This window comes from Ipomoea nil, unplaced genomic scaffold, assembly GCF_001879475.1.
Source record: "Ipomoea nil cultivar Tokyo-kokei standard unplaced genomic scaffold, Asagao_1.1 scaffold1810, whole genome shotgun sequence".
In the NCBI taxonomy this organism is placed as follows: domain Eukaryota; kingdom Viridiplantae; phylum Streptophyta; class Magnoliopsida; order Solanales; family Convolvulaceae; genus Ipomoea; species Ipomoea nil.
This window is the reverse complement of record NW_017618238.1, coordinates 1-15,460: the sequence shown is the minus strand read 5'-3', so window position 1 is coordinate 15,460 and position 15,460 is coordinate 1. Positions and strand designations below refer to the sequence as shown.

The window sequence follows — 15,460 nt, the reverse complement described above, 5'->3', positions numbered from 1 at the left end:
ACCTTTGTTCCTGCATTCGTTTCACACATAATCTGAGCTTCCAAAACATGATCAACCAACCTTGTAACCATTACACTGTCCTAATGAGTGATCTATATTTCTCAATAGCATCACAGGTGGTAGATTTCAGCAATCCATTGTGCACCTTGTAACCATAATCTATATTTCTCTTATTAATTGTGTTGCATATTCACATTTTGTAGTGTTAAATGTTGAAAAAAAATACATGTAGATTATGGTTTTAAGTTTCTATCATTTTGTATCTATTTTTTTAATACATGGTAGCTTATAGTTTAAAGTCCAACATATTATTTTATGATTATTAATTGTGTTGCATATTCATATTTAATTGTGTTGCGTATTCATATTTTGCTTTCTTTTCCTCTGGCTACTAAGATGTTTCAGTTCGCCAGGTTGTCTCTTGACTGCCCATGGATTCAGCAGCAGTTCGAAAGGTTGCCCTATTTGGGAATCTCCAGATCTATGCTTATTTTCAACTCCCCGAAGCATTTCGTCGATTACTATGCCCTTCTTCATCTCTGGGTGCCTAGGTATCCACCGTAAGCCTTTCCTCATTTGAACCTCGCCCTTCACTTTTAAGGCTATGCCATCCTAAGGTGCTGCTAAATGGATGGATCTTATCAACGTCCATGAATGAGAAACCATAGATCGAACCGCCGAATCGGAAAAATTGGGTCCTATCATAAAGCTTTGGATCGCCTCAGTTCAGGAGTTGGAGATAAGCGGACTCGAACCGCTGACATCCGCCGCAGGGTAAACCACAGCCTCTCAGGTCCCCGACTGATTCTACCATAGAGGCCAACGATGGACAATAATTCCCCCCCCCCCCCCCCCCCAAACACAGTTTACAACTTTCATCGTACTGTGCTCTCCAAAGAGCAACTCTTCTCAAAATCTCACTCAAAAGGTGCTGAGTTGAAATCCCACTCTAACTAAGGATTCTTGTGGTAGATATTGCAATGCTAAGTACTGTACGAATGGTTGTCGATTTCACCACCAGACTAAAAGTTTCACCACAGTCTATGCCAGTCTGTTGTCCTGCACCATCTCCTACAAGGCGGGCTTTGTGCCGCTCAGATTAACCATCAAATTTCTTTTTATGCCTGAAAATCCACAAACTTCGAATAATATTAGCATTGGATGGACGGGGCACTAAGTCCCACATCTTATTTTTAATTAAAGCATCGTATTCATCCTTCATAGAAATGTTCCAATTATGTCTTTTAAAGCATGTATTGGGTTCATAGGTAGGGGAGATATGGAGGTCGTAGTAGTGGTGTGAAGATTGAAGAGTTTTCTAGGTTTAAAAATTCCATGTTGCGCTCTTGTGGTCATTTGAGGAGAATGAGTGTGATTTATTTGTGGACTTATTTGGGTAGATTGATTGGTGGTTAGTGGAGTTGGTGGTGTGGGCTGAGAGTTTGGAGATGATGAAGGTGTGGGTTGAGGCGAGGCATGCAGTGGGCCGAGATGAAAGATTGGACTGTGATGATCTATTTCCTAATGGTGTTGCGGGTGTAGGAGAAGTGTATTGTTGTGGGGTTATCTCATGAGAGGGAAAATGCGCTGAACTTTGCTGAGATTGTATGGGAGAATGAAGAGGTGATATATTTTGGTCCTCGACTCCAAGAGTTGGAGTTAGGCCGTGAGATAAGTACGGGTTAAGATATAGGCCGGCCTGCATCCAAAAACTCATAAGTGGAGACATTAGTAGCATGTAATTTGGAAAAGGGAAAGGTGTTTTCATCAAAAGTTACATGCCTTGAAATGATTATTTTTCGACTTGATAAGTCGTAACATTTATAACCTCTATGATTTGTCGGATATCCCAAAAAAACACAAGGTGATGATCTGGCTTGCAATTTTTTACGTGAGGTGGATGGAATTAATGGATAGCATAAACATCCAAAAATCCGAAGATGAGAATAAGAGAGATCCTTTTGATAAAGAATTTTGTGGGTGTTTGATAAGCAAGCTTTTTATTGGGAAGAATGTTGAGTAAATACGTGGCCATTTGTAGTGCATGGTGCCAGAATGAAGGACGGTAGAGAAGCATGGGCAAGAAGAGTTCGAGTAATATTATTAATTGTTTGAATTTTCCTTTCATCCTTTCCATTTTGAGAAGATGTATGAGGACAAGAAAAAGTGAAAACTCATACCATTTAATTTACAAAGCTTGCTGAAAGGGCCTATTATCATATTCCGTTCCATTATCACATTGAAAACATTTTATTCTTTTTCAAATGGGGTTTTGATATAAGTACGATAAGATAGAAAGATTGAATATACCCGAGATTTGTTAGCAATTGGAAACGTCCATAAAAAGTTTGTAAAATCATCAAGAAATAAAAACATAATAACGATGCCCACCCGAACTTAGGGGTAGGTGACGACCATAGTTCACTGTGCACAATATCAAAAGGAAATGAAGTAAAGGATAATGAGTCATAAAAAGGTAATTTAACTTGTTTCCCAAGTGAGCAAGAATCACAAAAAAAAAAAAAATTCCCCTAAATTTATTGCAAATAATAGTATTATTTTTTGCCGTAAAGAAATTAAAATAAGAGCTCCCGGATGCCCTAGTCGGTTATGCCATAGTTGGGGAGATAACACGGCAAAATTAGAGGTGTTGATGTGTGAAAATAAGGCCTTGTAGTAATTGGATATAAGTCTCATGTGCTGTCACATCTCATTAAGTCCATCCCTGTCTAAAAATCCTTCACAGAAATCCGTTACGATCAAATTCAACTGTGACATCATTATCAGTAGTGAATTTTCTTACGGAGACTAGATTTTTAATCAATTTGGAACATGCAAGACATTATTTAAATTTAAGGGAGGATGAGGAATTGGTCAAAAAGTATTGCCACAACCACTAATTGGAATTGTATCACCACTACCAACAATAATAATTTTATTTTTTATTCATATTAGAATAAGATGTAAGGTTACCTCCATTTGAAGTCATGTGAGATGTAGCTCCTGTATCCATGTACCATTGATCATCAGGAGGGAAATTGAGAAAGTATGCATAGCCTGTTGAAATATCAGTTGGTGTATACGAAGATTGGCCCAAATTTGTTGATGCCAAGTGAGCTTGGGATGGTCTTGGTCCAAGTATTGATTGTGAGGCTAGTGGTGGTTGATTTCTTTGCCATTGGGCTGGTGTGGTAGGATATGGACAAGGTGGAGTAGCCCAAGGTTGCCATGGCCATTCCACATGGGTGGATAAGACCAATTTTGCTAATTAGCGTTCTGCCAGAATGTGTTGTGCGGCTGGTATTGTGTTTGTCGGCCACCACGATTTCCTCTGCCCTGCCGGGAGATTGGCGACCGCCTCTTCTGTCGCCGCGATTTGTGGAGTGGCCGCCTCGAGAACCAGAGCTACCACCACGGTTAGAGTTGCCACCGCGTGAAACAAAGCCGTTGTTTCTGCCACCGCGACCTCCTCGATTTTCCCCATAATTTCTGGCAGATTGATCATCGGCAGACGCGTGAAGAGCAGTGGGATCGTAGGGGTTAGCAGCCTTTTTCGCCATCGTTGTTTCCTCCAAGATATTCATGGATCGGGCTTTGTAAAAAAAAGGGGAATGGGGTCGCGTCGTGTCGAATTTGTGTTCCAACCGGTAGCACATGCATCAGTTAAACCGGAGACAAGTCGAAGTACTAACCTGTTGTTTGATACAGGAGCCGCCAACATTTGATAATTGTTATGCTAGTGTTTTTAGATGCTGGCCAGTAGGAAGAGTCATCTGGAAACTTCTCCATCCGAACCGCCAGAAAACTCTTGTTCCAGGTAGAGTGCCCTTGAATTTTTATTGTTTTGAAAAAATCTCCTCTAGCCTGTTCCACGCGAGTTCAGCGGTAGAATTTCGTTCAATAATGGTATGCAGAAGATCTTCAGAGATTGTGCCGTAAATCCATTGGCGTCAACTCTTGACCAGAGTTCGGGATCCGTATCTTTAAGAGATGGGGAAGAATCCAATTTCGCTGCCTCCTTGGATGGAGGAATGATTTGGTCTAGAACTTTATATGCTTTGGCATGTATTTTGAATAGTTCTGACCAGGTAATATATTGCCTTTTTTCATTATCAAGTGTGACCTTGATGAAGGTATTGATATTAGAAACGGTGAGAGCCGGATGAAGTAAAAGAGAGGAGGAAGGAGTAGGTTGAGATTTAGAGGAAGAAGAGTAGTTTTGGCCAATTGTATTGTCTGCCATTGATATGGCTGCCCAGGGAGGAAGAAAATGACGAATAAAGTTTAAAGGAATAAAAACCTGGGTTGCTCTAATACCATGTAAGAAATATTATTTTCCCTGAGTTTATTGATTTGCCTTGAGCCTCATATATACAATTATGGGCAACGCTTATATTCCTAAATAAGGTACATAATAATACAATTAATCTAAAATATTCTAAGAATAATAATATTTACATATTTATGTAATTTCCATAATCTAATAAATTCAACATTCAAACAGTTTGATTGCAGTGCAATCACGTACTTGGAAGAATAAGTGCTTGGAAAACTTGAAAATTCACTGATTACATGAGCTTTACAAAACCTTAGAAAAGCTTATGTGCCACTAGTAGCCCAGAGTAAACAACCTTATGTGCCACAGGGCACAATTGTCTTTGAAACCCAATAATATAAATAAATAAATGTATACAACCTTATGTGCCACCGGCATCATTGTCCATTGTCCATACAGAACAAACCTTCAACCACACAAATTATACTCAATGAGTTTCCATCAAGTTTAACACTGAGAAGCCCTTTCTTCTTTGTTGTTTGTGTTGATGAGAAACTCACTCACAAGGGGTCTCTTTACCACTGAACTATCACCCACAACTTCACCATTGCCAATCTATTGATACATTAAGTTATTAAGTTATTTGAATCCAATAGAATAAATTTTTTAGTGTACTGGAGATCGAAGAACACAATTCCCTAAATATTATTGTTCAAAATAATAGAATCAATCTTAATACACTTGAGAAAAGCATATTTGTATATTACATAATACTTGAAACCTATTGTAAAATGTGATACATATAAAAGAGGAAAAAGCTACACAATACTTGAACGCTTCTAAGTCATCACTTTATTCTTCAATCCAGCACTATGCCTCAACATCAACCTAATAATAAAAGAAATTAGTTACATATTGAAATAAGATTTTTAAGAAAGATTGAAACTATTAATATGTTATTACCCAATAAAATTGAGAACGATGATCACCACTGCCTGGGTGGAATACTTTCTACAATATGTGAAAATTCAAGGCTGGCGGATCCTCACAAGACCCTGTTCGATTCGTTGATGTGCCAAATTCTGAAAGCGAGGTATTTTCCCAATGCTAGTTTCCTAGGGGCGAACATTGGACACAACCGTAGCTATCTATGGAGGAGCATTCACGCGGGTCAAGGTTATTGCGAAGAGGAGCTATTCGGCGGGTGGGAGGCGGTAAAGATACGTTAGTTTGAGGTCAGTTGTGGGTGGCAGATGCAAACAATGGACCTCTGAGTACGCCATGCATAGAAGAACTTCATGATGCTAAGCTGTGCCAATTAAAGACTAGCGAGGCCATGAAAAAAAGCCAGCGAATCACATGGCTCATGTGCTCAGACAAGCTGCTGGTTCCTCTTCTTTCCTTGGGTGTGGATTACTCACCCACCTGATTGTATTTCGATGTTGATTTAATATATCCCAGTTTCCTTAAAAAAACTATAATATAAAACAGTTAATAAATAAATATAAAAGGAAACTAAAACATGATATAGCATTTTATACTGCAACATTAAAGAAACATAAATTGCATAATCACCAAAAAAGGAAACTAATGTTAATAGAATGGGATGCTCCAAATTGTAAAGCCAAGCTCCAAATTGCTCTTCCTCAATCTTCTGTTTTAGTCTTGGTGATGGAGTGCTAGGGTTTGGGCTATATTTATAGGTGATTTAGGAGTGTTTGAGTACATCATGGAGCTGGGAGATTGAGTTTGATTTTAACTAGGAATTAAGCATGCATGTTTTTTAGGATTCTTTTTTTTTTATTTTAATCTTAATAATTTAGACGTGCAGTTGAGTTTTAATGGGAGTTTGAAATTTAGTAAATTTAACAGAGAATTAATGGAGAATATAATTTTTAACAGGAAAAGGAATAATATTATATATATTATAATAACGATAAAATTAACAATACTTATAATATATGTTGCTTCCTATTTCTAGTATTTGTATTGTCATATTATAAAAGTGTTTTAATATTGTCCTATTGTATTACAAATAGGAATTTGAAATGGAATTTATCGTACGAATAGAAAAGTAGGAAAGAATATATTTTATTAGGAATTGTATTACACTATTTTAAAATATTAGAATATGAATTTTAATGTAGAACTATAGTACGAATAGAAAAGTTGGAAAGAATTGATTTATCGCGTTTTTCGCTACTTCACTCTTGCTAGGTATAGCGTAAGAGTTGATTGTGTTGGGATGATTTCCGGATTATGCCATTCTCAAGGGATGCTGCTCGGAGTTACCCCTAAGTTGCTAACGTCAGAAGTAAAGACATCGGTATTGTTTGACTGCATGTCACGCGCACACAAAAGATAAACGTCATAGTGAACTAGTAAAATGAATTCTAACAAGTGGTAATCAAATGAAAGGTAGATAGGGTTGAATTGCTTAGTGTGGATTAAGATGCTTATAGAATCATTAGACGTAGGGAAAGAGGATGCAAATGCTAAGTCTAGAGAGTGGCTTGTCTCCTTCCGTAAGTTATACTACTAGGACTTGTTTAGGCCTCACCTAAACTTTTCCACAAATACCTTGCCCTACAACTCCTTTCCCAGCCAAGCCCTGTAGGGTTCCTGAGCTAGGAAATGCCAAGGATGGGAGCTTGGATTGACCTAGCATAGGTCAATCCCTCAAACAACCATAGGAGGTGATCAAGTTCCTCTGATGCAAACAAATCAATCCCCAACAACAAGACATAGAAGCATTGCAATCAATCAATCCCTAATTCAAGAACTAAGTCACAAAAGCATCATCATCACACACTTTCACAATTCAAACCCTAGCTAAGCTAGCCTACAATAGCCATAGAAATCATAAAAGCATTCATAAATGTAAACCTAACCAAGCAAATAGAAATGAAAAGAGTAGAGATAATACCAAACAAATAGATTAGGAAATAAAAGAAGCCTTGCAAGATCTCTTGAATTTGGAGTTTGTCAATCTCTTCCTTCAATGAATCTCCCAAGAAATCCAAGCTTGAATCTATTAATATCTCTCTACAAATTGCTCTCTCTTCAATCTCATAATGCTAAGCTATCGAAGTATTCTAAAAACCTACCAAATGTCCTCTCCAAATCTGATCTAGAATTTCTTATTTATCCCCCCCTTTCAATCCCTTCCGCCAGCTCTTCCACGCAACCTTCAATGCCCCGGGCAACGCTCGTTGTTTGGGAACTTATTTCGTCCAACGCGCGTCACAAAGCACGTTGTGATACGAGTTGAACATTTGGAAATCAGCTCTGTTTGTGCCTCTCCACAACGCACGCGGCAACGCGCTTTGTGACCTTCGTAGCTTGGTCTCGGCTTGTCTTCTTTTCCCGCTTTCGCTCCGGTTGTGCCACTTTGCCTCGTTAGTTAAGGCCGAAGCTTACTTAAACACATATAAAACACAAAGTGTGGTGTTAATTTACAGTAAAAATGCAAAACATAGCTAATTGGCACGATATTGCTACACAAAGGATTGTTTTTAGCTTAGAATTCACCATAAATGAACCCAAAAAAAGTGTGTCTTTGACACTTATCACAAGTTTCAATCAAACCAATGATCACTTAAGTGTCAAAGATACACCTAACCCCAACTCAATGATAACTTAATTCTTCCAAAGGTCGATCAAGATAAGTGTCACGCAAACGGAGGGGGTGAAGTCCCTCATATCATGTAATAAATATGCTAGTCATGCACCCTTACTAAATCTACTCAAGGAATATACTAAGGAAGCCCCATACTTCTAAAAGATAGGATGAAAACTAAAAAAGGGATACCCTCTCACACCATTCATCAAGCATGCAATCCAAAATTGGTATTCACCTCTTATCTTGCAAAGCTTATAGCCGAGCCACACTAGTGGGAACGATGTGTACAAACCAACCGACCCCGGCACGGAGCTTCGTGTTTTAACATCGGGGAAACTTTTTGTGGTCCCGACATAAGCGCTGGTTCTCACACACTTCCACCCTTATGCCAAAGACCGACTCCCCATGAATAGATCTCTCTGTTTTAACCCGAGGAAGTCTTTTGTGATCCCGATATAAGAAATGACTCCCTCTTTTTGCTCTATTTTTTTCTCATCTCCTAAGACATCACCATTGGACAACCGACTTCACGTAGAGTTCTACGCTTTTTCGAAGACAGTGCAATGGAATTGCCCCAAGTCCTAGCAAGATGGCTTACCTCTTTTCTTATCTCACGAGATGGCCTCAAATCATATGACTGCAAACTCAGGTATGTTACTAAATCTTAAAACAAATATGCTGGTCATTTTTAAATATTCATTGGTGATGGTTCTCACTTAAAAATAGATACTGTTGGGGATGTTCTAGTTTCTGATGGTAAGAATGATTTATTAGTCCGTGATGTCCATCATGTACCCCAACTAAGTCGTAATTTACTCTCTATTTGTCAGTTAATATGACAATATCCTTTTAAATTGTGAATTTACCGATAAGATTTTCTGCACTAAGGAACGAGCAACAAGTCGAGCCATAATAGTGGGTCAACGTAAAGGGGATCTTTTTTTTTTTTTAATCCAAACCAAAGGAAGCACACTTTTCCAATAGACAAAAGTTAGAGAATGAAGAGCTGTGGCACCAACACCTTGGACATCCGCAAAAATCCACTGTTCAATTATTACGCACTAAGAATTTAATTCATGTTAGTTCAAATAACAAGCTGGACATTGTTTGTGAAAGTTGTCAATTAGACAATCTTAGCAAACTACCTTTTAATTCATCTTCTTCTTCCAGTATTGGTGTTTTTGACAAAATTCATTTTGACATTTAGGTACCAGCCCCTATATGTGATAGTCTTAAGTTAATTTTTTCTTTTTTATTTAGTAATTTATTAACATTTATAATAATAAGGTTTCGAAAAAAGAGATCTATTTTTTTTTTTTAAATTGAAATATCAAGTAAAAAATGTTGCTTTAAGCGTAACACTAATGTTTAGCCTTTTGAATTAAATACATAATGAAAATTGGTGCCCATTGCAATTTTTGACATGATAAAATGACTAAAGTGATCACATTTATGTTGAACTTTTTTATTAAAATGCTTTTTTTTTTTTTTTTAAAGAGAGGAAGAAGAAGGAGAATGAGTGGTTAGAAAGAAGGGGAGGAGGAGAATGAGAGGAAGAGGAAGCCAAGGGAGAGGAAAGAAGATTTATATATGGAGTTAATTCCTTTGAGGTCCTTTGTCTTTGGTGTCAATTTAAAATTTAGTCCCAGACTATCATTTTTGTCATTTAACATCACAGACTATCATTTTTTGGACACTTTTAGTCCTTGTCATGACTTTTCATATTTTTAGTAAGGGTTTTTTTTTTTTTTTTTTTTTTTTTTTTTTTTTTTTGTCTTTACCACATTTTTATTTTGTTATTTTATTTCGGTTTCAACCGGTTTAATTAGTTTAGGGCTTTAGGTAACCTGTGATTTTTTTCTAACTATATTTTTCAACCGGCTTTTCGTAAATTTCTAAACCAATTAAAGCAGTTGAAATTGAAAAAATAACAAAAGAAAAATTTAAAGAGACAAAAATGCACTTACTAAAAATAAGAAAAGTCATGAGACGGACTAAAAGCGTCCAAAAAATAATAGTCTGGGATGTTAAATGACAAAAATGATAGTCTGTGACTAAATTTGAAATTGTCACCAAAGACAAGGGATCTTCAATGGAATTAACTCTTTATATATGATATTAGTTTTAAGAGTTAATTTCATTACGTGAGACCTTTCATTACTAATTTTACTTTCAAAGGAGCATGGAATCCTCAATAAAAGAGAGACGTGTGCTCAAATTTTCATATTGTATAGTAAGTGAGTACGTAAATCATGCATTTCACATCTCTTTATGAATTGGAAAGAGATAATTTACTATATCATTTTGTGATAGTCTTAACTCTTAAGTTAATTATTTCTTTTTTTATTTAATAATTTAGTAACATTTATAATAATAAGGCTTTGAAAAAAGAGATATGTTTTTTTTTTTTAATCAAAATATCAAGTCAAAAATGTTGCTTTAACCGTAACACGAATGTTTAGCATTTTGGATTAAGAACATAATGTAATTTTTTAGCATTTTTTGACATGATAAAATGGCTAAAGTGATCAAATTTATGTTAAACTTTTTATTAAAATACCTTTTTTTTTTAAAAAAAAAAAAAAAAGGAGAAGAAGGAGGAGGAGAAGAGAAGGAGAATGAGAGGATGAGGAAAGAAGATTTATATATGATATTAGTTTTAAGAGTTAATTCTATTTTTGTCTTAAATTTATAGGTGACAGCCCATTTTTAGTCTATTTTTTTTTTTTTTATTTATTAGAACATGCACATTTAGTCCTAGTGTTATTGTTGCATGACCAATTTTTTATTTTTTTTTGAGCTAAAAGGACTTAATTCATTAAATTAGAAGCAAGCTAAGACAATCAACAAGAAAATGAGTGGAATGTCAACCATTCCCCTCAACCTAACTCAGAAACGGCTTCCCGAGCACCAATGTGGGCAGCACGATTCGCAGATCGCTTAACACAGGAGAAATTAACACCATGAACACTGGATGACAATTCCTTTACATCAACAATAACTAAACCAAAAGCAGGAAATATAAGAGTCTGGATTTAAAGCAAAATAAACTAATTGAAAGTCCGTTGGTTCATAAACTAAGCAAAATAAACTAATTGAAAGCAAAATAAACTATAAGAGTCTGGATTGCATCATAAATTTCTTTGGGTTCATTTAGAAAGCGATAGAAAAATGGCTTCTGCGCAAGAAAAATGACTTCTTGAAAAATAAGTTATTTTAATTTCCAAAAAACATGCATTTTCCTTTCTAATGTTTGATTGCATTATGTAAAAATGTCAATGAATTTAATTAACTTAACATTTTAATAAAATAAAAAGAAGAGGGGAGGGGAGGGGAGAGCTGAGAAAATAAAATTGATGGGCATGAGGCAAGAGCTAGGTAGTTTGTTTGTATATAATAATAGTGGATATCCATAATTGTAGGCATTGAATCTGAGTAGCGCAATAATGCAAGTATATATATGTGAAGAGGTAGGCAGGACGAAGAACATCGAACATCGAACATCGAACATCGAAATCGAAATAAATAAAAAGAATTAGTCCATTGGAGAAGCTAGATATAAATAAAAGATCGTGTTTCTCCAATGGCGTCAATAACAGTAGCTTATTATTATGTTCTTGTATTGTTTGTTTGCAGCGCCTATGGGAAACCAGATTTGGAGATGAATCCTTCAGCCTCGAGCTGGCAAACTGTAACTGAAAACGTGGGTGTTTCCGCCATGCACATGCAGTTGATGACAAACAACAGGGTTGTCTGGTATGACGCCATTAATCTTGGTCGCTCCGCACTGATGCAGAATCCTAAGTGGTGCAGAAAAGATGATAAGGGCCGTGAAGACTGCTGGGCTCATGGCGTTACCTATGATCTCGACACCGCTAAAGTTGTCAAGACACTCAAGGTATATATATAATACTGGCCTGGCCTGGGTACAATTTATTTCATTAATTAATTAATTATATTGTTTTTATGCATGTATGTTTAGTTGAGCCTGAATACATGGTGCTCGTCGGGAGGGCTGTCGAGCACCGGAAAATTGATAAGCACCGGAGGCTACGACAAAGGTTTTCGAGGAATTAGAATCCTGGAACCCTGCGATTTATGCGATTTCAAGGAAGATGTTGGACTTTCTGCAAACAGATGGTAAGCATTATTATTTTCAAATTCTGATCTTAATAATTTAATTTAATTTAATTTACTACGTTGAACTGAACTGGCAGGTATGCTTCTCAACAAGTCTTGGAAAATGGTGATTTTATCGTGGTGGGAGGAAGAAAATCTCACAACTATGAAATTGTCCCGCCAGATCAGCTTAAATTCCCGAACAAACAATTTCCGCTTCGGCTGCTCGAGGAAACCACCGACGGCTTTCTGGAGAATAATTTGTATCCATTTGTGTACCTCCTCCCCGACGGCAATGTCTTCCTCTTCGCCAACGATCGCTCCATTATTTTCAACCCTAGAACCGGAAAGACGATTCGGGAGCTTCCTAAGCTGCCAGGGGGTCCCGGAACTACCCGGCCTCGGGGCAATCCGCGCTTCTTCCTCTCAAACTCACCAAAGCGAATGATTTTGTGAAGGCGGAGGTTTTGGTTTGCGGCGGCAATACACACGAAGCCTTCAAGGTCACGGAGCATCCGCCGAGGCAATTTCCGCCGGCGTTAAAGGATTGCGGCAGGATTGTTGCGAATCAGGAAGGGGCCAAGTGGGAAATTGAGGAGATGCCGTCGGGGAGGGTTATGGGAGATATGTTGATTCTCCCCGATGGGAATGTCCTCATAATTAATGGCGCGAAAACCGGGACCTCTGGTTGGGACGGGGCGGAGGAACCAAATTTCACTCCGGTGCTTTACAGCCCGGATAAACCGAAAGGGGAAAGGTTTACTGAGTTGACACCAACAAAAATTGCCAGAATGTACCATTCCACTTCTGCGGTTTTGCCCGACGCTAAGATCTTAGTAGCGGGAAGTAACACCACGATTCCTACGATATGAAAGCCAAATACCCAACCGACATGCGCGTCGAGAAATTCTCGCCGCCGTACTTAGCCCCCGCACTGCAAAAGTTTCGGCCGCAGATCGTGGAGAAGCTTTCCCAAACGGAATTGGTTTATGGAAAGAATTTCAATATCCATTTCAAGCTAGATGATGCGGCGGACATGTCTAGTATTAAGGTTACCATGTATCCGCCGCCTTTCACCACTCACGGGTACTCTGAGGGCCAAAGGATGCTGATTTTGGGACTCACCTCTGTGGCCAAGGATACCATCTCCGCCGTGGCGCCGTCCTCTGGCAAGCTTGCACCACCAGGCTATTACTTGATCTTTGTTGTGCACCGTGGCGTACCCAGCAAGGGATTGTGGGTGCATATTAAATAGAACAGAATAGAAGATACGGGCTCGCTTGTTCAGTGTTGACAGTATTTGGGTGCAATTAGCCTTACATGCTGATTGAGTCATTGAATTATCGTGATTTGTATCTTTTTATAGTGCAGACGAACTACGGTGTGAGGGTGGGGGGTCCCTTAGAGTGGGGAATCCAACCTATAGAATAGAAGACGATGGGCATTGAATTTTTTTTTATTTTTGTAATCTTGTACAGAGTACCATATAATAATATATACAGTACAACATTTTCTATAAGAACTTATGAGCACAGTTCTTAAATTCTTTACATAAATTAATAAATTAAAGAAATTGAAGAGTGGGAGGAAGGTAGAGGTTTGCAGGTTTGAAACATCTCAAAATTATACGTAATTGTTAAATTTTGTTTCTTATGAAATGGTAATTGTGATTTCTTTCCTCCTATGATAGATTATTAATGCAATCATGAGTGGGTGGAATACTGGAAAATATAGATGTATACTCATGATTATTGTTGTTGGGAGAAGGAGTTTGTGTCACCAACTCTAGTTCCCAAATGGAGTCCCAGCCCTTTGCTTTTCTATCTTCCTCTCTTCTTTCAAACCTTTAATTTCCGGCGGCCTTTTCACCTTAGTGCATGTGAAAAATGATACTAATAAACAAAGTTATAAGTGTAATAACATATATTATCAAATGATAATGTAATTAAAATTTAAATGATCTTGGAGTGTAATTAAAATGATACTTGAACGTGCAAAAAATGAAACTAAACAATAGAACTCATACTATAACGTATATGCAAATGAAATGATACGACGTAGTTTTACTTCATGATGCACATTGCAATGTGGATTATGTGGACCATAGATAAACGTTCATTTTTAGTATAATGTTTGTTTTTAATATGCAAGTTCATTTTTAAATATTATACCAAATAGTGAACGACCTTCAACACAAATAAATTAACATTCAATGTATTAAAAATGAACTTTTAGTATATTAAAAATGATCATTATGTAAGTGGATTTGAGTGGGTGATTGTAACACCCGATTTTACCACAACTCCGCTATTATCAAAAGAAATAGGAACCGGATTAAAGTGAATGGAGTTTGGACAGATGATGCTCCTATATGTGAGTATGTGACTGACTTTTTTTTCTTCTTTGTTTGGCAGGGTTCTAAGGGATAACGAGTTGGAGCTTTTGGAGATGGCAGACACTCGTAGAATCTCCCCCAATCAAGGTAGTAGACAAAATTCAATGACCCATGTGGGCAAATATCGCAAAACATAAAATAAAATATGCAGTATCAATTCCTAAAAATTCTTGGAATCCAATACAAATATTGATGTCACATAACACAATTAAGATCCATATCGTAACATATCTATCTATTTTTTTTTTTCATATATATGCGATGGGTGAACGACGGGAATTGAACCGCGCATAGTGGATCCACCGCCTTAATCCACTTGGCTACATCCGCCCCCAGACTATGTTCTTATTTTTTCATTTTTTTTTCTAATTACTAATTAGAAATTATTGATGCAATTGGATTATCCATTATTGAAAACTTCTTTCTATACGACATTTTTAATCGTACTTACAGATGGTACAATATCCCCACATATCAAAATTTTTAATCTCCTAAATTTACTTACTCTTGACTTCTACGTAAATTTGACCATGATTAAAGACCCGCCTTCTAAAAAATAATCCACGTGTGATAGTGTTTGCCATTGACTTTTATTTATTATCATGACATATGATAGCATAAAAGAAAATTGTTTTCTTTGAACTTGAAAGGCAATCTTGAATCAGAAGGTGTTAACGACATTAGAGGAAATTAAAACCTTTGTTCCTGCATTCGTTTCACACATAATCTGAGCTTCCAAAACATGATCAACCAACCTTGTAACCATTACACTGTCCTAATGAGTGATCTATATTTCTCAATAGCATCACAGGTGGTAGATTTCAGCAATCCATTGTGCACCTTGTAACCATAATCTATATTTCTTATTAATTGTGTTGCATATTCACATTTTGTAGTGTTAAATGTTGAAAAAAATACATGTAGATTATTGTTTTAAGTTTCTATCATTTTGTATCTATTTTTTTAATACATGGTAGCTTATAGTTTAAAGTCCAACATATTATTTTATGATTATTAATTGTGTTGCATATTCATATTTAATTGTGTT

The 15,460-nt window shown here is 36.9% G+C and overlaps 1 pseudogene; it reads left to right on the top strand.

Moving 5' to 3' along the window:
- The first annotated feature begins 11,423 nt into the window (after positions 1-11,423).
- On the top strand, positions 11,424-13,560 carry LOC109192658 (annotated as a pseudogene).
- The last annotated feature ends 1,900 nt before the right edge of the window (positions 13,561-15,460 follow it).